Source organism: Rhinatrema bivittatum, chromosome 3 (assembly GCF_901001135.1).
Source record: "Rhinatrema bivittatum chromosome 3, aRhiBiv1.1, whole genome shotgun sequence".
Lineage (NCBI taxonomy): Eukaryota > Metazoa > Chordata > Amphibia > Gymnophiona > Rhinatrematidae > Rhinatrema > Rhinatrema bivittatum.
This window is the reverse complement of record NC_042617.1, coordinates 343,758,670-343,784,640: the sequence shown is the minus strand read 5'-3', so window position 1 is coordinate 343,784,640 and position 25,971 is coordinate 343,758,670.

Sequence of the window (25,971 nt, the reverse complement as noted above, 5' to 3'; positions counted from 1 at the left end):
ACCTTACCTTCTATCTATTAGCATACTGGTGACTTGAAGTATGTGCACAAGTAAGTATTTGCAAAATGGTATAAACACAAAGTTTATAAAATATCTGCCTCTGTATATAAATCAGGCATACATGTTATATTTTTATTAGAGATGTGTATCGTGTGATCGATCGTCTTAACGATCGATTTCGGCTGGGGGGGAGGGAATCGAATCGTCGCAGTTTTGTTTCTGTAAATATCGTGTAAATCGTAAATCGGGGAGGGCGGGAAAACCTGCACACTAAAACATCCCTAAAACCCACCCCGACCCTTTAAAATAAATCCCCCACCCTCCCGAACCCCCCCCCCCAAATGTCTTAAATTACCTGGGGGTCCAGTGGGGGGTCCCGTTGTGATCTTCCACTCTCGGGCCACGGGTGCGTTGATAGAAAAATGGCGCCGGCGCCATTTTGGTTCCTATCCCCCGACGTGACGAGCATAGGAGATCGCTCCCGGACCCCCGCTGGACCCCCAGGGACTTTTGGCCAGCTTGGTGGGGCCTCCTGACCCCCACAAGACTTGCCAAAAGTCCAGCTGGGGTCCGGGAACGACCTCCTGCACTCGAATCGTGTTGCCGTACGGCCGGCGCCATTTTGCCATCAACGCACCCGTGGCCCGAGAGTGGAAGATCACAACAGGACCTCCCCCACTGGAGGTGGGGGATTTATTTTAAAGGGTCGGGGTGGGTTTTAGGGATGTTTTAGTGTGCCAGTTTTCCCGCCCTCCCCCTTCCCCTCCCCCTTCCCCTGATTTACGATTTTTGACGATAAATCGGGGGAATTCCTATTAAATATCGACTCTAACGATTTTTGACGATTTAAAATATATTGGACGATATTTTAAATCGTCAAAAAACGATTCACATCCCTAATTTTTATGCACCTAAAATATGTGCACATATCTTTTATAAAATAAGTAAAGAAAGTATGCATTTCCTTCCATTGTCAATATTCATACATTCTGAAACATACACGTGTACTTTGGAACGGAAGGATTTGGTATTTTCTAAACTATGCAGCTTAAAGAGTGGTCAAAGATTTGGCAGCTGAGATTCAATCAATAGACAAAAAAAGGACTAGAAATGCAAGTAGCTTGATGCCATGAGGAGTTTTCCCAAATGCAACTACAAAAAAGCCCGTGATGCAGCCAATCTAATTTGCTGAAACATTACAATGTTGGGCGTTTTTGAAACCAGCAAGCCCCTACTTGGGCAATTTGAAATCAGCGAGCCTCAACTTTCATTACCAGGGTCTTTTGGAATTGAATGAATAAGTGAAACATCAGTGAGATTATTCATGGACTTGGGCAAAGAAAAAAGATAAGTACAAGAAGTCCTTAAAAAAATTTTTTTTAAGTTTTTATTTGCATATATAAAAAAAGAAATAAAGCAGTTTCACTCACGTGGGAGATACACTATCAGGCGGATACAAAATCATTGCATAAAAATGTATGTCCAAACTGGGCGCACAATTTTGAACCCATGCACATCCACATCACCTGGGCGCTCGATGCAATAGGCAAATGAGTTGCGCGGTAAAAGAGACGCTCAATGGATAATTTGTGCATCCCTAGTGCTCTGCATCGGGCGCCCAGGAGAGTGGCTCTGCAGCTACAACAGCCTGGTCAGAGCTCCCTCCCCACCCTCCCACCTGGCAGGGATGTTCCCATAAGAACATGCCATACTGGATCAGACCAAGGGTCCAACAAGCCCAGCATCCTTTCATTTTCATTTTCATTTATTAAAATTTCTATACCGGTATTAGCATGGCATCATATCGGTTCACACTATGGGGTAGATTTTTAAAAACTGCGCGATCGCGTACTTTTGTTTGCGCAGCATGCGCAAACAAAATTTATAAGATACGCGCGTAGCCGCGCGTATCTTCTAAAATCCTGGATCGGCGCGCGCAAGGCTGCCGATTTTGGGCAGCCGGCGCGCGCCGAGCCGCGCAGCCTGTCTCCGTTCCCTCCCTCACCTTCCCCTCCCTTCCTCTACCTAACCCACCCCCCGGCCCTATCTAAACCCCCCCCTACCTTTATCCATGGATTTACGCCTCCCGGAGGGAGACGTAAATCCACGCGCGCCAGTGGGCTGCTGGCGCGCCGAGACCCGACCCGGGGGCGGTTTCGTAGGGCGCGGCCACGCCCCCAGAACGCCCCCGGGCCGGCGCCACGCCCCAGGCCCACCCCAAACGCCGTGTCACGCCCCCAAACGCGGCGTCACTCGGCGACGCCCCTGACACGCCCCTTTTCAGAAAACCCCCGGGACTTACGCGAGTCCCGGGGTTCTGCGTGCGCCGGCGGCCTATGGAAAATAGGCGCGCAAGGCCCTGCTTGTGTAAATCCGGGCGGGTTTACGCGAGCAGGCTTTTAAAATCCGCCCGTATATATATATATAATAAATTAAAATATTTAAAACAAATTAACCCAAGAAATATGACACAATATTTCTAAAATTTGCTTCTTATACATTTTGTAAATAATGTCGTAAACATGTAAACGCATAGGGCCAGATTTTAAAAGCCCTGCGCACGTAAATCCAGGCAGATTTACACGCGCAGGAGACTTGCATAGGCTGCCGGCACGCGCAAAGCCCCGGGTCACGGGTAAATCCCGAGGCTTTGCTTGGGAGCTTATCGGAGGAGTAGGGGCGTTTTGGGGGCGGCGCGGCATTCAGGGGCGTTCCGGGGGCAAGGCGGTGGGCATGGTGCCGGCCTGGGGGCATTCCGGGGGTGTGGCCGAGGCATCCGAACCAGCCCCCATGCCAGGGAATGGCGTGCCTCCGATTTTGGAGTGGCCTCGGAGGGAACAGAGGCAGGCTGCTCGGCTTGGCGCACGCAGGTTGCACAATTGTGCACCCCCTTGTGTGTGCCAACCCTGGATTTTATAACATGCGCGTGGCAGCACGCGCATGTTATAAAATTGGGCGTAGATTTGTTCGCGCCGGTTTGCGCGAACAAGTCTACGCCGGCATATAACTTTAAAAATCTACCCCATAGTGTGGGATGTTCAACAGACATTCTTAGTCATCGTCTTTACTATGATGGATTCATACTACTTAAGTACTGTTGCCTTCATTGAATGCCTGGTAAAACAGCCAGGTTTTAAACCATTTTTTCTGAAAGTTGCCATATTTGATTCTAGTCGTATCTCGACAGGTAGACTGTTTCAAATTTTTGGACCGGCCAGATATAAGCTCTTTCTCTTACTGCCGTTAGTTTTGCTGATACTATTGAGGGAATGGATAAGAGGCCTTTATTGGCTGAATGTAAGTTTCTTTAAGGTGTATGTAATCGTATAAGGGCGTTTAGCCATTCCACCTTATCCCCGTGTATTGCCTTATGTAAAATACATAGTGACTTAAATTGTGCACGCTGTTCGACTGGTAGCCAATGAAGCTCCTTAAGTATAGGAGGTGATGTGTTCTTTTCTTTTTGCACCTGTTAGTATTCATGCTGCTGCATTTTGCATTATTTGTAGAGGTCGGATTGTTGAGTATGGAAGGCCAAGCAACAAAGCATTACTGTAATCGACTGATGAAAAGATTAAGGTTTGAAGTACTGTTCTGAAATCCTTTGATTTAAGTAGGGGTTTTAATCTCCTCAATATTAACAATTTATAATATCCTTCTTTCGTTTTGTGGCTATATGATTTTTGAAGGTCAGTTCTTGATCTATTTTAACACCAAGATCTCTAATTGAAGAGAACATCTTGATCTGATGGTTTCGTAATTGTCAGATTACTGCTGTTTGGTGACATTTTTCTTCAAGTACTATTATTTTCTGTCTCTGCAATGTTATACTGAGTTTCAATTGATTACAATTGTTTAATTACATTAAGATAGAGTGAGATTAGTTTGAAAAGCATTCTCACTAGTATCAGGAACCGGGACTAGGATCTGTATTTCATCTGCATACAAGTAATACTTAATCCGAGTCCTGATAATAATGGCAAAGGGGAAGTACGTATAATTAAATAAATTTGCGGACAGCACAGAGCCTTGCGGTACTCCAGTGTCAAGATTCAAGTCTTCGGAAAAGCTATTGTCAATTTTAACTTGATATGTTCTATTGTTTATAAAAGATGTTAACCATTTTAATGGTTTGTTACAAATTCCAATTTCGGTTAGTCTGTTGACCATGATTTTGTGGTCAACAGTATCAAAGGCTGCACAGAGATCTATCATCAGCAGTAAGAATGTCTTTCCAGTGTCAAATCCTCTTAAGACATAGTCATGCAAGGACGGGAGTAAAGTTTCTGTATTTAGATTTTTTCGAAAGCCAAACTGAGTTGGGTATAAAATCTCATTAGTTTCGAGGTGTTCATTTAGTTGTTTAAAACCACTTTTTCAATGATTTTGCCAAAAAAGGGAGATTCGAGATTGGTGATAATTAAAGATGTATTGTCTAGATTTTTTTGTGTACCATCTGTTTTAACATTGAGATTGGAAATCTCATCTTTGGATGCTGAGCGAGGGTTTTAAATCTGAATGTATTTGATCGTTTCATCCCAAAGAAATTCTTTAAATTCTGACCAAATTGATACATCAAATTTATTTAATTTAACTTCTTGCGTAATCGTTTTATCAAGACTAGAATTGATCACATCGATTTTGTTTTTTAAAAAATAATGCTAATTCCTGGCTGAATTTTGATTAGGATTTGTCACAGGTTGATTTGAATCAGCTATTAGTTTATTCACTATATCAAAAAGAGCTTTTGGATTTCCTGAGAATTTTTCTATTTTGTACCGTAATATTTTTTTTTAGTATTGTATATTAATTTTTTGTAGGGCTAGTCTTATTCGATAGTTGTGAGAGTGAGGTGCATTTATTCTTTCTCCATATTCTTTCTTTGGCCCTAAGTTTTTGTTTCATTTCTTTAATGTTATTGTTATACCATGGGTTTGACTTTTTTTATTTTGTGTGTTTTGTTTTATCGGATTGTGGTCATTAGCTATTTGTTTTATGGTTGCAAGCCAAGATTGTGTTGCGTTTGATATATTTGAAAAATCCAACGTGGGCAGTTGTTGTTCCAACAGACTTTGAGTTGCGTCAATGTTAAAGGGAGGTCGAAAATTAAAGAGAGATTGTGGTAGATTGCTGACAATTATTTTTACTGAACACTATGTTTGCTTTGATTAAGAAATGGTCAGATCATGGGATCGGTGTGAATTTTGTGTGAATTTCTTTCACTAATGTTAGAGTTGGTGAAAACTACATCCAACAATTGACCAGCTTTGTGTGAAGGTTTGGTGGAATCAATTTTATATCCTAAACAGTCAAAGCTACTATTAATGTTTGGCAGATGATGTTAATGGCTGCACATCAAAATGTAAATTGAAATCCCCAAGAATTATGGAGGGTATTCATTGGGTCATGTTAGCTATAAGGATTCAATGATTGGCTATACATTATGGTCCAAGAGCCGGGAAGGCAGTACACTAAACAAATTTGTAATTGACTAGAATAAAAATGGCAACTTCATAATTCTGACTAAAATGAAATGGGAACTAATTTCATTTTAAATGTTTTTAATAATTAACATAAGTCCACCCTCCTCTACGTGAGGCCCTTGGTATGGAAAATGTGTTATCTTATACGTTATCTTTGATTTCTACTATAACCTTATCACAGGCTTTTAAGCCATGTCTCGGTAATGGCAATGAAGTCAGGTTATCTTCTGCCAGAATATCTAATATGAACTTAGTTTTTAATTCAAGGATTGAATGTTCACTAAGAAAAATGAAAGAAATAGACAATTTGTGATAAAGTCTTTTCGCGGAATTGTTGTCATGTTTCTATTTACTTGATTGTTATTAGTAGTTTTTACCTGTGTTAACTTGCAGTAGTCCAGGTTGTGATTTCCATTATACATGATTACTGGTATATGATGTTTCCAACAGTGGCCAATCCAGGCCTTAAGAACCTGGCAGTACCCAAAAACTAAGTCTATTCCATGTTACTGTTTCTAGTAATAGTAGTGGCTATTTTCTAAGTTAATTAATTAATAGCAGGTAATGGACTTTTCCTCCAAGAACTTATCCAATCCTTTTTTAAACCCAGCTCACTAACTGCACTAACCACATCCTCCGGCAAACAAATTCCAGAGTTTAATTGTGCGTTGAGTGAAAAAGAACTTTCTCCAATTAGTTTTAAATGTGCTACATGCTAATTTCATGGAGTGCCCCCTAGTCTTTCTATTATCTGAAAGAGTAAATAACTGATTCACATCTACCCGTTCTAGACCTTCCATGATTTTAAACACCTCTATCATATCCCCCCTCAGCCGTCTCTTCTCCAAGCTGAAAAGTCCGAACCTCTTTAGTCTTTCATCATGGGGAGCTGTTCCATTCCCCTTATCATTTTGGTCGCCCTTCTCTGTACTTTCTCCATCGCAACTATATCTTATTTGAGATGCGGCAGCCAGAATTGTACACAGTATCAAGGTGCAGGCCTCACCATGGAGCAATACAGAGGCATTATGACATTTTCCGTTTTATTCATCATTTCCTTTCTAATAATTCCCAACATTTGTTTGCTTTTTTGACTGCCGCGCGCACACCTGAACCGACGATTTCAATGTGTTATCCACTATGATGCCTAGATCTCTTTCTGGGTAGTAGCACCTAATATGGAACCCAACATTGTGTAACTATAGCATGGGTTATTTTCCCTATATGCATCACACCTTGCACTTATCCACATTAAATTCATCTGCCATTTTGATGCCCATTTTCCAGTTCCACAGATCTTCCTCGCAATTTATCACAATCTGCTGTGATTTAACTACTCTGAAACAATTTTGTATCATCTGCAAATTTGATTACTTCACTCATCAAATTTCTTTCCAGATCATTTATAAATAAATTGAAAAGTAAGGGTCCCAATACATATCCCTGAGGCACTCCACGCCCACTCCCTTCACTGAGAAAATTGTCATTTAATTCCTACTCTCTGTTTCCTGTCTTTTTGCCAGTTTGTAATCCTCGAAAGGACATTGCCACCTTTTCACTTGTCAGTGAAAGGACCAATCATTTTTCAGGACAGCCTTCTGAATGGGGATTGGGCCTTTCACTGACATGTGACAGTGAATGGGCCAATCAGCAGTAAGTGGAGTGAATAAATTAATATTGAGTGCCCGACACTTAATATCTATTTTTTTACATTTTTATATTTCACCTTTCAGCACTTCAAAGTGTACATGAAAGTAAATTACATTCAGATATTATAGATATTTCCCTATCCCAAATGGCTTACAATCTAATTTTATTCCTGAGGCAATGAAGGGTAAAATGACTTGCCCAAGTTCACAAGGAGTAAGAGCAGGATTTGCACCCTAGTTTCCCTGGATCATAGCCCACTGCACTAACCACTAGGCTACTCCTTCATTTGGGACAGACCATGGAGATGCTGCTTTCTGTGGTTCCACCTACTGTATCATGATGCTACTAATAGGAGGAACCACAGAAAGCAGGACTTTTTTTTTATGAGCCCTTGAGCACGGCATGATTCTGCTTTCTGTGGTTCCTTCGATTTAGTATCGCGATGATACTAATCAGAGGAATCACAGAAAGCAGGAATTTTTGCTTTTTTTTTTGTGAGCCCTTGAGCACAGCATGGGCTCCTTGGCATTACAGCAATTTTTGGCATTGGAGGGTAATAGCTAATAGCCTCATCTACATGGAATTTGATTGTGATGAGCGCTATTAGCTATGTGCTCAATTGGGTGCAGGTTTTGGACGTGCTAATCCCTAATTGCATCGGGCATAAGTCTAGAATGTCCAAAAACCACGACTAACTGTGTGTTAAGCAGCACGCTGACCTGAGAGCCCGATATTGCATCAGCCTGTATGTAATAAATGTGGCAGCGGAGGAGCTGATAGATGATTATATCAAAAAATCAATTTGCCAGAGTGATGGAGACAATTACTATATGATACCAGCTCTAAAAATATTTATAAATATTTTCAGTAGGAACAAACTCTTGAAGGTGAATGATCAGTATTGTAAGCATTTTCTTTTCTGTCTATTGATTGATTATTTTGGAACATTGCTTGGCTTCTCTGTTGGTTTAATTAGCTGGGATTCAATGCCAAGACGTGCAGTCATGTATCTGGAGTATGGTAATCCTAATGAAAGACTAATGAGTACAGACTGGGAAAGGGACCTTGGAGTGAAGGCAGCAAAGTAATGCAACAAGGTGATAGCTAAAGCCAGAAGAATGCTGGGCTGCATAGAGAGAGGAATAACCAGCAAGAAAAAGGAGGTGATAATGCACTTGTATAGATCCTTGGCAAGGCCTCACCTGAAGTTCAGTTCTGGAGCCCGTATCTCAAAAAGGATAGAAACAGGATGGAGGCGGTCCAGAGTAGGGCAGCCAAAATGGTGTGGAATCTGTATCAGAAGACTTATGAGGAAAGGCTGAAGGATCTGAATATGTATACCCTGGAGGAGAGGAAGTGTAGGGGAAATATGATACAGATCTTCAGATATCTGAAAAGTTTAATATGCACAAACTTTGACTCTTTTCTGTTGGAATGGAAACAATAGAACTAGGGGGTCATGAAATTAATCTCCATGGGGAGATGACTCAAAAACAACATGATTCTATATAACTTTAGATCTAGTAATGACAGCAGAAAAAGGCCAAATGGTACATCCAGTCTGCCCAGCAAGTTTCTTGCAATAGTAACTGCCGCTCTGTGCAGGCTACCCCCTTGCTTCTGTTGAGGGTAATAACTGCTGATCTGTGCAGTTTATTCCCATGTTTCTGTTAAGGGTAGTAATATTTACAATCAAAACCAAGCAACTGTTAAACCCATAACAAAATTTACTGCAACAATGTTTTACGGGGTGAGCAGCTTTCTTGATAATTCAGACCACGCTGCTCCAATGTGCTTTGCTTTAGGACTTGGCAGTAGAAGCAGTCCTGTGCTTTTTCCTAATGTCTATGTATTAGTACCCAGACCATACAAGTTGGGGCCCAGCATTGGTCATTGTCTCAATCCAATGCCCGTTTATCCTCCTGCCTTTGAAGTGGAGAACTATGTTGCAGTTATGTCATAAGCATCAAGGCCAATTAGTTAAGGATAGTAATCCCCATGCCTCTGTTAAAGGCTGTAACTGCCGCTCTGCATACGCGTACCCCACACACCCTTTTTTTTTTCCCAACTTCTAGCCTTTAGGGATCCACCGTGTTTATCACATGCCCTTTTGAATTAATTTACTGTTTACAGTGGAACGACAGATCTCATAAAAAGAGTAAAGGTGGTGGAGCCTCCTGGAAATAGTTATCATTAAATAATCAAACTTGACATAATCAGTGGAAGCAGGATATCAAGTAAAACTATGGAGAAGTTGTGAGGTTCAAAAGACTAAATGAAGCATGGAGATTGTTTTAAAAATTCTATCTTGGAAACCTACATAAAAATACATTCCATGCATTAAAAAATGCTGATGGATGACCACATGACTGCCATCATGGTTAAATGGTGCCATGAAAGAAGTTACTAAAGAAAAATAAAAACTCATTTCAAAAAATGGAAGGCAGATTTAAATGAGGGGAATAGGAAAGAAAACAAGTACCAGTAAGTTAGGAAGGCCAGGAAAGAATTTGAGAAGAAATTTGCCATAGAGGCAAAAACTAATAATAATAACTTTTTCAAAAGCAAGAAGCACATGAGAGAGGCAATTGGACTACTAGATGAATGGGTGGGAGAGAAGAGTTGGAAGGGGCACTTAGGGAGAACAGGACCATAGGAGGGAAGCTAAGCTACATGAGTTCTTTGCTTTGGTCTTTACTGAAGAGGATTTGGGGGAGATACCCACTTCAGGAATGATCTTTGATGGTGATGAATCATCTGTATTGCTCTCTAAATCTTTCCTATTTTCTAGTTTCCTTTTACCTGCAATGCCACCAAAACAGAAGAGAAAAGCATGGAGTTATCCCTCAGGATCTCCTGCACCAAGACCAGAGGATCAGTCTTTGATCTCGTCCTATGCTGTTCATTCTTCTACTACACCTATATTGGGTCAGTCCATAGGTAGGTCTGAGGAGAGCAAGGCATACCCAGAGTTGGAAGTTCCCCCTCAGTTCCAATGCAAAAGATGTTCCCAGGGCACCAGGGTCATAGACTGCTTTAGTGCAAGGCATCCCTACAAGAACCGAAGTGCTGTTGATTGAGTCACTGGTCAGGAGTGCCACAGCAGGAGCAAATTCTGCCTCTAATACTGTGCAGGCACAGGCACTGTCTTCAGGAGCATCTCTGGTCTCCTTGAAGAATATGAAGGGATCCTGTGGAATTGAGCTGCCAACAGACCTGGAAGAAGGAAGTACCAGCTCCAGAGGGGTAAATAAGACTGAGTCAGTTTTAGTGATGGCTTCCTCCTTGACTCATAAACTGGATTTGAGTCTAGTGAAGCCTGCAGTTATCAAATTGGATTGGGCTGTGCTAGCTAACAGGTAGATTTTAAAAACATTGCTCACACAAAAATGGCCCTATACATGTATATGTGGGCCATGCTCAAGCAACGTGAATTTTAAAGAAGCTGGGAAGTACACACGTCAAGAATAAGGAGGCAGAGAATGGGCATTTTATTTTTTTGGAGGCCTAGATGTACATACATAACTCCCAAATTTTGCAAGGCTGACCATGGCAATGTGCACCATGTTGCCTGCACAACTTTAGTACTGGTTCTGTTAAGGTGCAAGTCTGGAGATTTTGGGCCAGAAGGATCCTGAACACCAGGGGAGGAGGGGGAGGAGGAAGAGGGAGAGAGAGAGAGACAAATCTGACACACTATATATTAGAGATGTACATTCGTTTTAAACAAATTAGACAATTTCAACAAAATTGTCTAATTCATCATGAATCAGGGAAAAATGATAAACAAAGGGAATTTTTCCGATAATTCGGAAAAAATTTGTTTTTCATGTTAGTGTGCACTAATGGGAGTTAATATGCACTAACTTGTAGTTAGTAGGTTAGTGGCAAGTGGCAAGTACTAACGGGAGTTAATAAGCACTAACCTGTAGTTAGTAGGTTAGTGCATATTAACTCCCATTAGTGCACATTAACTCCTGTTAGTGCGCACTACCTAGTTTTCTAAATCCAGAGTTAGTGCACCCTAATAGGTCTTAGGGTCAATAAGTTACAAAATGAGTCGATTGGGGAGTAGACCGGTAGCTAGAGATATGTTTCTGCATTCCCATTGGCTATCTCCTTACTGTCTCTTTAGAAGGAAACAACCAATGGGAAAGCAGAACCATACCTCTAGCTAATGAACTGCCCCCCAATTGACAATTTTTAACATTGATAACATTTTTAGTTAGTGCGCGCTAACAACCCTTTAGTGTACCCTAAGTCCTGAATTAGAAAACCGGTTAGCATGCACTAACATGACTTAGTACGCACTAACATAGAGTTAGTGCTCACTAAACCCTAGTTAGTGCGCACAAACAATGAAGCAATTGAAACACACACAAAAAAAAAAAAACATGGGAAAACCAATTATTTCCCATGGGAAACCCGAACTGAAGCATGACCCGATAAAATAAAATGAAGCACATGCCTAATATATATCTCACTGTAAGAGGAGCAATGTTACATTAGTCTGCATAGGGTGCAAGGTTCTGTAGACTCTTGTAACTCTTTCAAATGCCCCTCTTACAGTGGAATATAAGAACATAAGAACATAAGAACATGCCATACTGGGTCAGACCAAGGGTCCATCAAGCCTAGCATCCTGTTTCCAACATTGGCCAATCCAGGCCATAAGAACCTGGCAAGTACCCAAAAACTACGTCTATTCCATGTTACAGTTGCTAGTAATAACAGTGGCTATTTTCTAAGTCAACTTAATTAATAGCAGGTAATGAACTTCTCCTCCAAGAACTTATCCAATCCTTTTTTAAACACAGCTATACTAACTGCACTAACCACATCCTCTGGCAACAAATTCCAGAGGTTTTTTTTTTTTTGGTTTTTTTTAATTCTTTATTTTCATAGTTTTTACAGACAATATAGTCAAACCACATTGACATATTAGAAATTTAGAACTGGTTGAAGAAATAACATCATAATTATACATCTTAATAATTAAAGTACACATTTGTTCAATATGAGACCACAAATGGGGACTGTATTATAGATACTAACTACTTAGGAAATGACCAGCTTAATAATTAATATCCGCTAATTTCTTATTCCAATGAAACACTCGTGATATTTATGAAGAAATATTTGTAGGGGTTATTCTATTCTGTAAAAAACCTTCCAATTGATCAGGATTAAAGAAAATATATTTTATAGAAGCTAATTTTATCGAACATTTGCAAGGATATTGCAACATAAAGGTAGCACCAAGGGCTAATACCTGTTGTTTTTTTATTAAAAAAGCTTTCCGTCTCAATTGAGTTGGCTTAGCAAGATCAGGAAAAATAGTTATCTGTTGACCAAGAAACTTTTTCTCTACACTACGAAAAAACAATTTCATGGTCCATATTTTATCAGGTTCTAGAGCGAACACTACTAATAATGTGGCATGACTCTCAACAGTAATTTGAGAGTCTTGTAAAAATTCAGTTAAATTTTCTAATACATTTGATGTTGGGGGTAAGTTATTTTGGTTCTCAATATTTCTTACAGGTATATAGAACGCTTTTGTTATTGGGGGAATAGTTTCTTGAGGCACTTTAAGTATTTCCACATAAAATTTCCTTAACATGTCTATAGGAGACATAGTTGGTGATTTAGGGAAATTTAATATTCTCAAGTTTAACCTTCTAGAATAATTCTCTAGACTTTCCAATCTACGAGAATTAAATTCTTGACCTTTTATCAGAGCCACATCTGTTTTACCCAAAGTATCACATTGCTTCTCAATCTCAATTAAACGTTCAACATTTTTCTTAATAGCAGTATCATGGGTCTGTACCTGAGAATGAATCATGTCAACAGATTTATTTACTTTCTCGATTTTTACCCCTAATGAGGATTCTAGTCCTTTTATCGCAGTCCACAGTGTTTCCACAGTGAACCCTCTCTGAACGACCTCCTGCAGTCGATCTACTGCCGGCGCCATTTTCCGTACGGAAAACGATTTGCGGCAGGAAATCGCTCCCGGACGCCCGCTGGACGCCCAGGAACTTTTGGCCAGCTTGGGGGGGCCTCCTGACCCCCACAAGACTTGCCAAAAGTCCAGCGGGGGTCCGGAACGACCTCCTGCGTCGAATCGTTTTGGTCTATGGCCGCCGCCATTTTGCGGCGGCCATTTTGCAAAATGGCGCCGGCTGAAGACCACACGATTTAGTGTGCCGCTTTTCCTGCTCTCCCCCTTCCCCCGATTTAGCTACAGACCGCCGCTACGGAGGTAATTTAAGGCTATGGACCCCCAGGTAATTTAAGGCATTTGGGGTGGGGGATTTCATTTAAAGGGTCGGGGTGGGTTTTAGCGTGCCGTGTTTTAGTGTGCCGTGTTTTAGTGTGCCGCTGGACCCCCAGGTAATTTAAGGCATTTGGGGGGGGGTGTTCGGGAGGGTGGGGGATTTAATTTAAAGGGTCGGGGGTGGGTTTTAGGGTGTTTTAGTGTGCCGGTTTTCCTGCCCTCCCCCTTCCCCCGATTTATGATTTTTTGACGATAAATCGGGGGAATTGGTATTGTATCGTGGCCCTAACGATTTTTGACGATTTAAAATATATCGGACGATATTTTAAATCGTCAAAAAACGATTTACATCCCTACTAACCATATTCTCTGGCAACAAATTCCAGAGTTTAATTGTGCGTTGAGTGAAAAAGAACTTTCTCCCATTAGTTTTAAATGTGCCACATGCTAACTTCATGGAGTGCCCCCTAGTCCTTTTATTATCCAAAAGAGTAAATAACCAATTCACATTTACCCATTCTAGACCTCTCATGATTTTAAATACCTCTATCATATCCCCCCTCAGCTGTCTCTTCTCCAAGCTGAAAAGTCCTAACCTCTTTAGTCTTTCCTCATAGGGGAACTGTTCCATCTCCTTTATCATTTTGGTCGCCCTTCTCTGTACCTTCTCCATCATACCATATCTTTTTTGAAATGCAGCGACCAGAATTGTACACAGAATTCAAGGTGCGGTCTCACCATGGAGCGATACAGAGCGATTGGCCCAACTATGTACATGGTTCAGAGTAGGCATCAGACTCAAACTGATAGATCTAAGGACTTGCAGGCGTTTTTATTTCATTGCCTTACTGCTGACCCTTCTTTCATTCACTTTCCTCACATCAAGCCTGTCTGCAACTCACGCTAACAAGATTGTGATAAACCAGTTTGCAAAGGTGATACAATGGATGAGAGTGAGAGAGAAACTGATAGGGGAAGGACAACGGGAATGAGTGAGCAGAGAAAAGACCAATGCTAATTACTGGAAACATGTAAAAAATATATAGTACGTACATATATAAAACATTTTCTTGGACAGAACTATTCTAAAGAGAGAAGAAAATAAACGGGATGAACCTTCAACTTGTCTGTCTATTTATCAAAGACTGTTGATATAGCACTACAAGTGCACTACTAACTCACTTACATACTCTGGAAAAATAGGAGACCATAGCATCTACTAGGAAGTATTATAACACTATGAATTTTGAAAATCAGTAAAAACATAAAAGAAATGAAAATTCCTGAATGGCTCTGTTTATCTCTACATTTAATTCAATATCCTTCCATTTATTTCCTTTATATGGGGCAGGAAGGAGGGTTGAGGTCATGGGGGATGAAAGTGCATACAGAGGTTTGGTTTTTCAAAATGAAATATAAAATTAGTGCTATCAAAATACTAATAGTACCTTAATAAAATAATTTTATGCAAAAAGTAATAGAACATGATTAGAACAATTACAAATAATCAACCAAAAACTACAGTCACCAAAATAAAAAAGATATAAAACCAAATTTCCACAGAATAACATCAGAATATACTTAGGGCTTCTGATTGTCAGTAAAAACAGAAAAACTCTGATAGTACACACCAGATGGGAATCTTTTTTGATTGGGTAAGATGGACTGCCCACCGCTGGCCCTTTAAGAGAAGAGAGGTGGTGCGGCCATGTGCCTAGGAAGAAGGCAGGACCAGGGACAGTGACGTCCTGCAGTGAAGGAGGAGGCAGGCCCCAAAGAGAGTGGCTCCCTGCCACGAAGAACAGAAGATAGATGGCGGCTTACTGCCATGTGAAGAGGAGCTCCGGAGCAGTCTCCTGGCCACGGAAGAGGACCCGGATGACGGTGGCCTCTGGGCCACGGAAGAGGAGTTTCAAGGTGGCCTCTAGGCCACTGAAGAGGAAAAGGACGGCGGCTCCCAGGCCGTGTGGAAGGCCCAGTCGGCGGCGGCTCCCAGGCCGCATAGAAGGCCTGGTTAGCGGCGGCTCCCAGGCTGCATAGAAGGCCCGGTCGTCAGCGGCTTCCAGGCCATGTAGAAGGCCTGGTCGGCGGCGGGTCCCAGGCCACGAAAAATGGAGACTGGCAGCGCTTGACGGCAGCCTCCGGGCCGCGAAGATGGCAGCAGCTCCCAGGCCGCAGGAGAGAAGCGTCGGCAGAAGCCCGCTGTGGATGGCAGCGGCGGAGATGTCGGCAGCCTCCGGGCCCCGAGGAATGGCGTCGGAAGGCTGGCAGCAAAGAGGCGAGAGGCTGCTTGTGGCCTAGCCGCAAGCAGCATCATAACAGTAATTATGTGCGGGTGGGGGAGTCATTGTGAAATTTCCCTGGCATGGCCTCGTGTCTCAGGCCCTGGCATCTGGCCAGGCTATGACCCTTTCTTTGTGTTTTCAAAGTGAAATGAGATTCCAATGAAATTTTGCATGAATTTAATTTGTTCCATTTTGAAAATGATCCAGCCTGGCTTGAGTTTGATGGATTTTGAATAATTTCCTTAGATTTTCTGGGAAAATCTGTCAATATTTCACAATGAAACTGAGGAAAATTGGACAGATTTGAAGCAAATTTGCCATGGGTTTTGCTATTTTACCAAAATCTCTATCAAATCTTCCAGTTGCAGATAAATGTGGGAAAAATCTAATATCTTCAAGACAATTTGAATGATTGATATTGGAAAATGTTTAAAAAATGTTCTGTTTTCAACAAATCTGTTAACTTTTGATGTCGTCAACAAACTGCTTCACAAACTTTTCGAAAAAAAAAATTCACTAATTGGGATCAGCTTCATGGTTCAGTGGGAAGAGCTGCACTCTGCCATGCGGAGGATCCAGGTGCTGCAGAGGAAGCATTCACAATCCCGGGGGAGGAGCCACTACACAACAGTGAAACCTAATGGCCAAGAGAGCCATAGTTTATGGCCCTGGCCAAAGAACATCACTACAATGACTGTACTGAGTTGGGCGGATGATATACAATAGGAGAAAAATACACGGTATTTGTGAATGAAGGCTCATGGTGCCATAGTCCAATAAGAAGTCTTGAGCTTGAAGCACAAAGAATGAGAAGGAAACGGTGATGCAAAAATAAAATTTAATATCCTTAAAGTCATGCATAAAAGTTTGATAAAACCTAAATTCAAGTATATTTATTTATTTTATTTCGAATTTCTTCTATACCGATAACCGTTTGCACATCGTATCGGTGTACATACAACTAAGAACTATTGGGCAAGGTCCTTACATAGAACAATAGCAAAAAGGAAGCAAAACAAACTATATATAACGTGAAAGGAGGAGCAATAAAACGGGTATGTTAGGCATAAATTATACCCTGTATAAAACATAATACATAAACTATAATACAAGGTAAAGAGAGGTTGGGAGTGGGAAAGATAAGGGTAACAATAAGGGGAGTATAGATGACAGGGGGGGAGAGAGGGGTTTCTAGTGATTAAGAATATTAAGTATATGAGAGGTAATTAGGAGCGTGCATTCATTTTTAACCCAATTGGAAAATGTGATGAAATACTTGCATTTTAAGAAATGAAACAAACCACCCCCTCACCTGAAATCCATTTTTTTCATTGACTTTTATTTGAAAAAATCAATGAAATAAAACCTAAGAGAAATGAAATTTAACATTTAGCCACCTCTGCCCAATGCACATGCTTACCCTCTCTGTAGGGGTCCCCAATATAGAAAGGGTTAGGAACAATCCTCAGTCATGCCTGGCTCATCGGCTATTGGTTTGAAAATGGCTCCAACTGGCTCTGAGGCTGGCACCATTTTGGTTTACAGCCATACATCACGCAAATGTAAAACAAAATGGCCGTTCAACAAAATGGCACTGGCTCAGGGTGGGCTGGCTCCATTTTCAAACCAAGAGCCAATGGGATAAAAGTGACTGGGGATCACTTTGAAGACCCACAGAAAGAGAAAGTGTGGTCTGTAGTGAGGTGGGGGGAACCATTTGATTTGAGGTTTTTATTTTTAATTTATTGCTTATTTTGCTTTAGAAAATCAAACAAACCAAAATAAATATTAAATGAACCAAAACTTGTATAACATTCCCCAAAACAAAAAAAAAACTAAACAAAACATGTTATTTCCTCACACATCTTTAATAAACAGGCCGATACAGTAAGCTAGCATGGAAGCGGGGGCTCAGTGCTGAGCCCCCACTTTCCTAACACACTGCCCAATCACCTCTCCTGTGCGCATGCATGATACTGAGTGGGTCACGCTAAAAAGGAGGCACTAGGGACAATAGCACCCCTTGTGCCTCCTTAGCAGTGGGGAAGCCCAGGACAGGTGGCTGTCAGCGGGTTTGGGAAAACAAAAGCTCAATTTTACAAGTGCTCGTTTCCCTAACCTGAGCACAGCCACGGGTTAGGAAAATGAACGCTCGTAAAACTGAGCGTCCATTTTCCTAACTTGACTCGCCCGCGCACTTTTTTTTTTTTTAACCTTTTGGTTCCTCCGACAATATCGGCACAATATTAAGTTGGAGGATGTACAGAAAACCAGTACTTTCTGTACACTTTTTTGGGATGCTCAGAAATTAATGCCTGCTCTTGGGCATTTGCATGTGATGAGCGCTATTAGTTTCGGGGGGGGGGGGGGGGGGGGGGAGTTTGGATGCACGTCCAATACGTGCTTCCAACCGCAGATTAAACCATGCGCTCAGCTGAGTGCACTCTACTGTATAGGCCTGAATGTTTTTCAAGCCAGTGTATTGAGATTGTAATAGAGAGATGAAGAAGTTGTCTTACTTCTGATTCACATTCTGACCAGGCTGGTGAACCTGTTTGAATGAATTGCTATTCAGACAAGTTATGAAGGCGATCTAACAATTGTACAACAAAGGTATATTGTCAGAAATCCAAATGTCACTATTTGTATCGTCAGGGATGAAGAGTTATCTGCTTAACGTAGCTTTAATTAGAGCTGATGATTTTCGGGATTATTATTATGCAAGGCTTGGATCCTGAAAGGGGCTGTGAGCAGTTGGCAGAACCAGCTTCCTTTGGCTGCTGGTCGTAGCCGCAGCCTCCCCCAGCAGTTTTCTCTATCCAACTAGTTGGTTTTTCAATAACAAAAAAAAAAGATTTAAAAAAATATCATTCAAGCTGCCTGTGCATCAAGACTGTGGGCATCTGTCTTGTGTGCTTTTTTAAAATAGTTGTTTGGAGACAGATATCAATGGTGTGGGAATATTCTCATTTATAGGCATCTTGCTTTGTTGCTAACAGTTTTGGGGATAATACGGTACTCCAGTTCTACCAGTTTTACTTTGTGATATGTGTGTGTGCATGTGCCATGCATGTGCAAAATGCATTGCTCCTTTAAGAAATCTGTTCTGTTTTTTTTGTGAAAAATATTGCATCATGTGCTGATTCTGAGAGTAATTTGCTCAGGATTTTATTCTCAAAGAAATGCGAGGAGCTGTGAAATCCCTCTGATTCCGAGGCAATTCAAAAGAAATTATGTTTGGAAAAAGCAAGGCAGCCTGACAGCCATCAGCAGCCGAGCCACGTAAAAGCACCAGAGGATGCTCCAAAGCCAGGCAGCCACAAGCTGCCCGTTGAGTCTATCAAAGAGCCAAATGAAGTTGCTAGAAAAACATGTTGAGATTTGGCATGTAAGGCAAAACAGGTAGGAAAAGGCCTAGACTGTCAGCATGGTGGTGAAATAAGTGGCATGCATCCATTGTGAATCATTAGAAATGCATCAAGTAATTACTTGAAGTCTGTTTCTCAAGAATCAAATGTGTATTTCCTTGTATTAAAGCGAATAGAGAAATACACAGCTATATATGTACGTGGCAAGTTGTCTGAGGGAATGACACAGAAATTTAGTGTTAACCACCTCCACTCCCTGGTGCACTTTATTAAAGAAGCACAGCTTAGAAACTTGCTCACAACCCACTGAAAGAGTGTTTAGCTTAGCCGGAGCACACAAGGCAAATGGAGAATCTCTATCCCAGTGGTTCCAAACCTATTCTGGAGCACCCCCCATCCAGTCGGGTTTTCAGGATATCCACAATGAATATGCATTATGGATATCCTGAAACCCTGACTAGCTGAGGAATCCCCAGGACAGGTTTGGGAATCTCTGCGCTATCCCCTTACCTCAGTAGAGTCCAAAATAACAATAGTAATCCTCACCCTCTGTGGCAGGACTGGTATGGTAGTTACTGCCGCTCCGTGTGGGTAACCACCATGAACCCTTTTCTTTATTTCCAACCTCCGCAGTGTTTACTAGGGATGTGAATCGTTTTAGGACGATTAAAATTATCGTCCGATAATTTTAATATCGTCTTAAACCGTTATGGAACACAATACAATACAGATTCTAACGATTTATCGTTATAAATCGTTAGAATCGTGAGCCGGCACACTAAAACCCCCTAAAACCCACCCCCGACCCTTTAAATTAAATCCCCCCCCCCCCCCAACCCCCCCCCCAAATAACTTAAATAACCTGCGGGTCCAGCGGCGGTCCGGAACGGCAGCGGTCCGGAACGGGCTCCTGCTCCTGAATCTTGTCGTCTTCAGCCGGCGCCATTTTCCAAAATGGCGCCGAAAATGGCGGCGGCCATAGACGAAAAAGATTGGACGGCAGGAGGTCCTTCCGGACCCCCGCTGGACTTTTGGCAAGTCTCGTGGGGGTCAGGAGGCCCCCCACAAGCTGGCCAAAAGTTCCTGGAGGTCCAGCGGGGGTCAGGGAGCGATTTCCCGCCGCGAATCGTTTCGTACGGAAAATGGCGCCGGCAGGAGATCGACTGCAGGAGGGTCGTTCAGCGAGGGTTCCGGCGCCTCGCTGAACGACCTCCTGCAGTCGATCTCCTGCCGGCGCCATTTTCCGTACGAAAACGATTCGCGGCGGGAAATCGCTCCCTGACCCCCGCTGGACCTCCAGGAACTTTTGGCCAGCTTGTGGGGGGGCCTCCTGACCCCCACGAGACTTGCCAAAAGTCCAGCGGGGGTCCGGAAGGACCTCCTGCCGTCCAATCTTTTTCGTCTATGGCCGCCGCCATTTTTCGGCGCCATTTTGGAAAATGGCGCCGGCTGAAGACGACAAGATTGAGGAGCAGGAGCCCGTTCCGGACCGCCGCTGGACCCGCAGGTTATTTAAGTTATTTGGGGGGGGGTTCGGGAGGGTGGGGGATTTAATTTAAAGGGTCGGGGGTGGGTTTTAGGGGGTTTTAGTGTGCCGGTTTTTCGATTTTTCGATTTTTCGATTTTTAACGATGTTCCGGCGAGGGATGGGGTTCGGGAGGGTGGGGGATTTAATTTAAAGGGTCGGGGGTGGGTTTTAGGGGGTTTTAATGTGCCGGTTTTTCGATTTTTCGATTTTTCGATTTTTCGATTTTTAACGATTTTTAACGATTTTTCACGATATTTTACCCCCCCAAACGGCAACAATACGATTCCCTCCCCCTCCCAGCCGAAATCGATCGTTAAGACGATCGAGGACACGATTCACATCCCTAGTGTTTACCCCATGCCCTTTTGAATTTCTTTACTGTTTTTGTACTCACCAAATCTTCCGAAAGGGCAGTCAAGGTATCCACCACCCTCTCCATGAAGAAGTATTTCCTGATATTGATTCTGAGTTATTCACCCTGGGGTTTTATTTCATTACTCCCTAGTTCTATAGTTTCCTTTCCAATAAAAAAGATTTGAAGATCGTGCATTATTAAAACCTTTCAGGTATCTGAGGGTCTGTTTCACATCTCCCCTACACCTCCTCTCCTCCAGGGTATACCTATCTAAATATGATCCTTCAGCATCTCCTTATAAGTCTTCCGATACAGACTGCACACTATCTTGTCGCTATCCTTTTTGAGATATGATCTCCAGAACTGAACGCAGTATTCCAGGTGAGGCCTCACTAAGGACCTGTACAAGGGCATCATCATCTCCTTTTCTTATGGGTTATTCCTCTCTCTCAGCAGCCCAGCATTCTTCTGACTTTAGCTATCACATTGTCACATTGCTTCGCTGCCTTCAGATCACCAGGCACTTTTACCCCAAGATCCCTCTCCCTATCAGTGTATATTGGTCTTTTGCTCCCATCACATATAGCTCTTATGGATTACTGCACTCCAGTTTTGTGATACATGGCTGAAAAGGAGTCTCATACTCCAGTCCCAGCATTTCACTTATATGAAGGAGATACTGCCAGCTATGGTGCATGAACAGGAAGAGTATCCACCCCAGAGAATATTGATGAGCATGAGCTGTAGCCAATAGGGGTGTGCATTCGTATTGAACATAACGCTGGCCAAAAGTTCCTTTTGGGCTGAACGAGGGTGCCGGAGGGAACTCACGGGGAATCACGTGACGCCGCGTCACTCCGACGTGGCGCCGACGTCACGTGATTCCCCGCGGGGTCGCTTCCGGGATCCTCATTCGGCCCAAAAGGAACTTTTGGCCAGCTTGGGGGTGTCAGGAGGCCCCCCCAAGCTGGCCAAAAGTTCCTTTTGGGCCGAACGAGGGTGCCGGAGGGAACTCGCGGGGAATCACGTGACGCCGCGTCACTCCGACGTGGCACCGACGTCATGTGATTCCCCGCGGGGTCGCTTTTGCTCTGCACATCCCTAGTAGCCAATCAGCCTTTACTTCCTCCCTCACCTCAATACACCAAAGCCACATTTCACCCACAGAACCGACTCTGCTGAGAAAGGTCATAAATAAAGCAGCTGGCATCAGAGACCCTCACCCCACCTCAGCAAAGGAGACCCCAGCACACATTTCAGTAACACACTAATAGAGCCCATCGAAGACATGGACACAGATGCTCCAGCATACTAGGCAAACTGTGGTCTGACCAGACTTGGCTAAGATGGCTTGGTATTATATTTTCTGTCCACCATCCAGCATGCTCAGCAAATGTGTCTTCTTAATGGCAGATGACATTGAGATCCCTCATCATTCAAGGCTAGCACCAGAGCTGATGGACGTGTTTGTACTTTTGAAAATCAATCTGCCTTTGCTGGGTTTTCCAAAATCTCCATGTGAGTGGCAAGATGATTGAAAGCACCTTGTAAGAACATAAGAAAATGCCATACTGGGTCAGACCCAGGGTCATTCAAGCCCAGCATCCTGTTTCCAACAGTGGCCAATCCAGGGCATAAGAACCTGGCAAGTACCCAAAAACAAGATCTTGTTGCAATTCTGCCTAGCTGCCGTGCTCCTGATGCCACACTTAGTGGGTCTTCCTGCCACTATCCCTGCTGCCATACTTCTTATGTGGCACCTTGGGGATCTTGCTGCCACTCTGCCTTGCTGCCACTCCCCTGATGTACCTGTGAGCATTCTTGTGCAGTACTTGCTTCCTGCCAGCAGGGGCCCTCAGTGGGCCAAGTTACATGCTGCTCAGTTATCTCTTATGGTTTGCAGGTCCTGCTGGTGGCCATAGTCTTAACTCTTGCCTTGCCTGTCTTGTTCTTGCCTTGTATGCAGCCCTAGTTTAGTGGCCTTCTATTAAGAGTAAGACCTGTCTGTTTGTTTGCTTAGTCTGCTTGATTATGCCTGTTTCCTGCTGGCCCTAGTTTAGTGGCTTTATGGTTTTGTTGATTTGTTTATCTGTCCTGTCTTGATTTTGTTCTTTTGCCTTGTTTTATTATGCACTTTCTATTGTGTATTCTCTTTGGGCACCCTGGTGGAAGAAATAGAACCAATGGGACAGTGCTATACCAGGATACAAATTATATCACAATGATAGGTGGATCAACTTGGTGGGGGGAGGGGTGCTACCTTATATTTGAGATGGCACAGAGTCCAACAGGATAAAGATCTTGCAGAAGACTAAATGCACAATAGAATCTTTATGGGTAGAAATCCCATGTGTGTTGGGGAATAGTATAGCCAAAATGATTAAACGGACGATGAAATGCTAAGATAAATTAGGGAAGCTAACAAATTTGGCAAAACAGTAATAATGGAAGAATTAAATTACCCCAGCATTTACTGAGTAAATATAACATCAGGACATGCTAGAGAGGTAAAGTTCCTGGATGGAATAAATGAATGCTTCATGGAGCAATTGGTTCAGAAACCAATAAGAGAGAGAGCCATTTTAGATCTAATTATTAGTGAGCTCAGTATTTGCTGCAAGAGGTAAAAGTGGTTCGGACACTTGGCAATAATGATCATAACATGATCAAATTTGACTTAATGCCTGGAAGGAGGACAATAAATAAATCTATACCTCTAGCACTAAACTTTCAAAAGGGAGACTGATAAAATGAGGAAAATAGAAAAAACTTAAAGGTGCAGCTATAAAGGTTAAGAGTATGCAACAGTTGTGGACATTGTTTAAAAATACCATTTTAGAAGAGCAGTCTAGATATATTCTTCGCATTAATAAAGGTGGAATGAAGGCCAAATGACTGCTGGCATGGTTAAAAGGCAAGATGAAAAAGGGTGTTTTGTCTCCAAAATAAAATGTAAAAACAAGAAAAGCAATGTTTCTCCTTCCTCCCCCCACCTCTTTCTTGGCTCTAATCCTTTATGTCAAAGTCAGCCACTTTACTGCCCAGCCTATTCCTTGCTCTCTAATGGTGCCTCGGAAAACGTCTACTGCTATGGGTACCATTTTGCTATTTTGCGGTGCTTTGGGAAATTCATATCACTGTTGGTTCTGCTTTTCCTGCTCTTTTGGTGCCTTCCCTGTTTGGGGCTGTTCATTCAAATAATGTTAGTTACTTTTGCCCTGTCATGATACCTTGGAGGTTTTGATGCCTTTGTGTTTGTGAGACCCTGACTGTACTCTGTGTCTTAAGGATCTTGATGCTTCTGTGCTGTTTGTGATTTCCCCACACTATATGACTTGTGGGGTTTTAATGCCACTCTTTACACTCTCTCACTCTGTATGCTGCTGTCTTGTCTTCTAATCTGCAACTACTACAAACTTCAGAGGCAGATTGCAATGAACACCAGCCTGAGCCTTGTTTGTATCTTCTCTGTCTCACAGTTTGTGTGTGTGCACAAGGAATCAGCACACATACACAGAGGTTGTGTCATACGTTTATAAATGAGGGGTTTTTTATTGGGGGTCTTTTTATGTTTGTCTTTTTTGTAATACAATGTTGAATGCTTTAATTTTTTGTGTGTATACATGTTGTATTTAGTGGTAATGGATATATAAGTGCTCTGCTAATATTTATGTATTAATCATATAAAATATGCATACATTTTGTAAATTATAATGTTTAAATTGTTTCTATTTGGTAAATTAATGTATTAATTATGCTTATCGCTCTTTGAATTGTTATTAAAGATGTTATGGTTTTTTTTATAAAATATAGATACTCTGGGGCGGATTTTAAAAGCCCTGCTCGCGTAAATCTGCCCGGATTTACGCGAGCAGGGCCTTGCGCGCCGGTGCGCCTATGTTCCATAGGCCTACCGGCGCGCGCAGAGCCCCGGGACTCGCGTAAGTCCCGGGGTTTTTCGAGGGGGCGTGTCGGGGGCGTATCGGGGGCATGTCGGATCGGCGCGGCATTTTGGGGGCGGGACGTGGCGTTTCGGGGGTGGGCCCGGGGGCGTGGTTTCGGCCCGGGGCGGTCCGGGGGCGTGGCCGCGCCTTCCGGAACCGCCCCCAGGTCGTGTCTCGGCACGCTAGCAGCCCGCTGGCGCGCGGGGATTTACTTCTCCCTCCGGGAGGCGTAAATCCCCCGACAAAGGTAGGGGGGGTCTAGATAGGGCCGGGGGGGGTGGGTTAGATAGAGGAAGGGAGGGGAAGGTGAGGGGAGGGCGAAAGCGAGTTTCCTCCCAGGCCGCTCCGATTTCGGAGCGGCCTTGGAGGGAACGGTGGCAGGCTGCGTGGCTCGGCGTGCGCCGGCTACATGAAATCGGCAGCCTTGCACGCGCCGATCCAGGATTTTAGCGGATACACGCCGCTACGCGCGTATCTACTAAAATCCAGCGTACTTTTGTTTGCGCCTGATGCGCCAACAAAAGTACGCGAAGGCGCGCTTTTTTAAAATCTACCCCTTTATCTATAATTTGTATATATTTCCACAGCAATCACAGACTTTTAGAGTCATAGGACACATATCAATCAATTTAAGCTCCTTAACTAATTACTGATACGATAACAGTTATTGTCTATTAGCATATAAAGCCCTTCCATATGCAGCCTTGATTCTTGTAACTGGATACCCCATTCAAAAATTTCTTTGACAAATCTTGAGGATATTTATTGTGATGTATTAGTTTTTCTTCCCTACAAATGACTCCCTAGTGGTTTTATTTATTTATTTTACACTTCATTTCATGCTCATTCTTTCAGCTAAAAGTGAGTTATAATAGACATATTCACCAAAAAGGTGAGCTGTATCACAAACAGTTACAATTTAAAATTAACAATTTCACAGAGGTCAAATGTATAGCCAGGTCAAGACTGGTAGAACACCATAGCTGTCTGAACACATTGAAACATGAGGCATCTATTATGTCTCTTTGCGTCACACAGGGCCACATTTTTTTCAAATCTATGATAGAGTGTAATA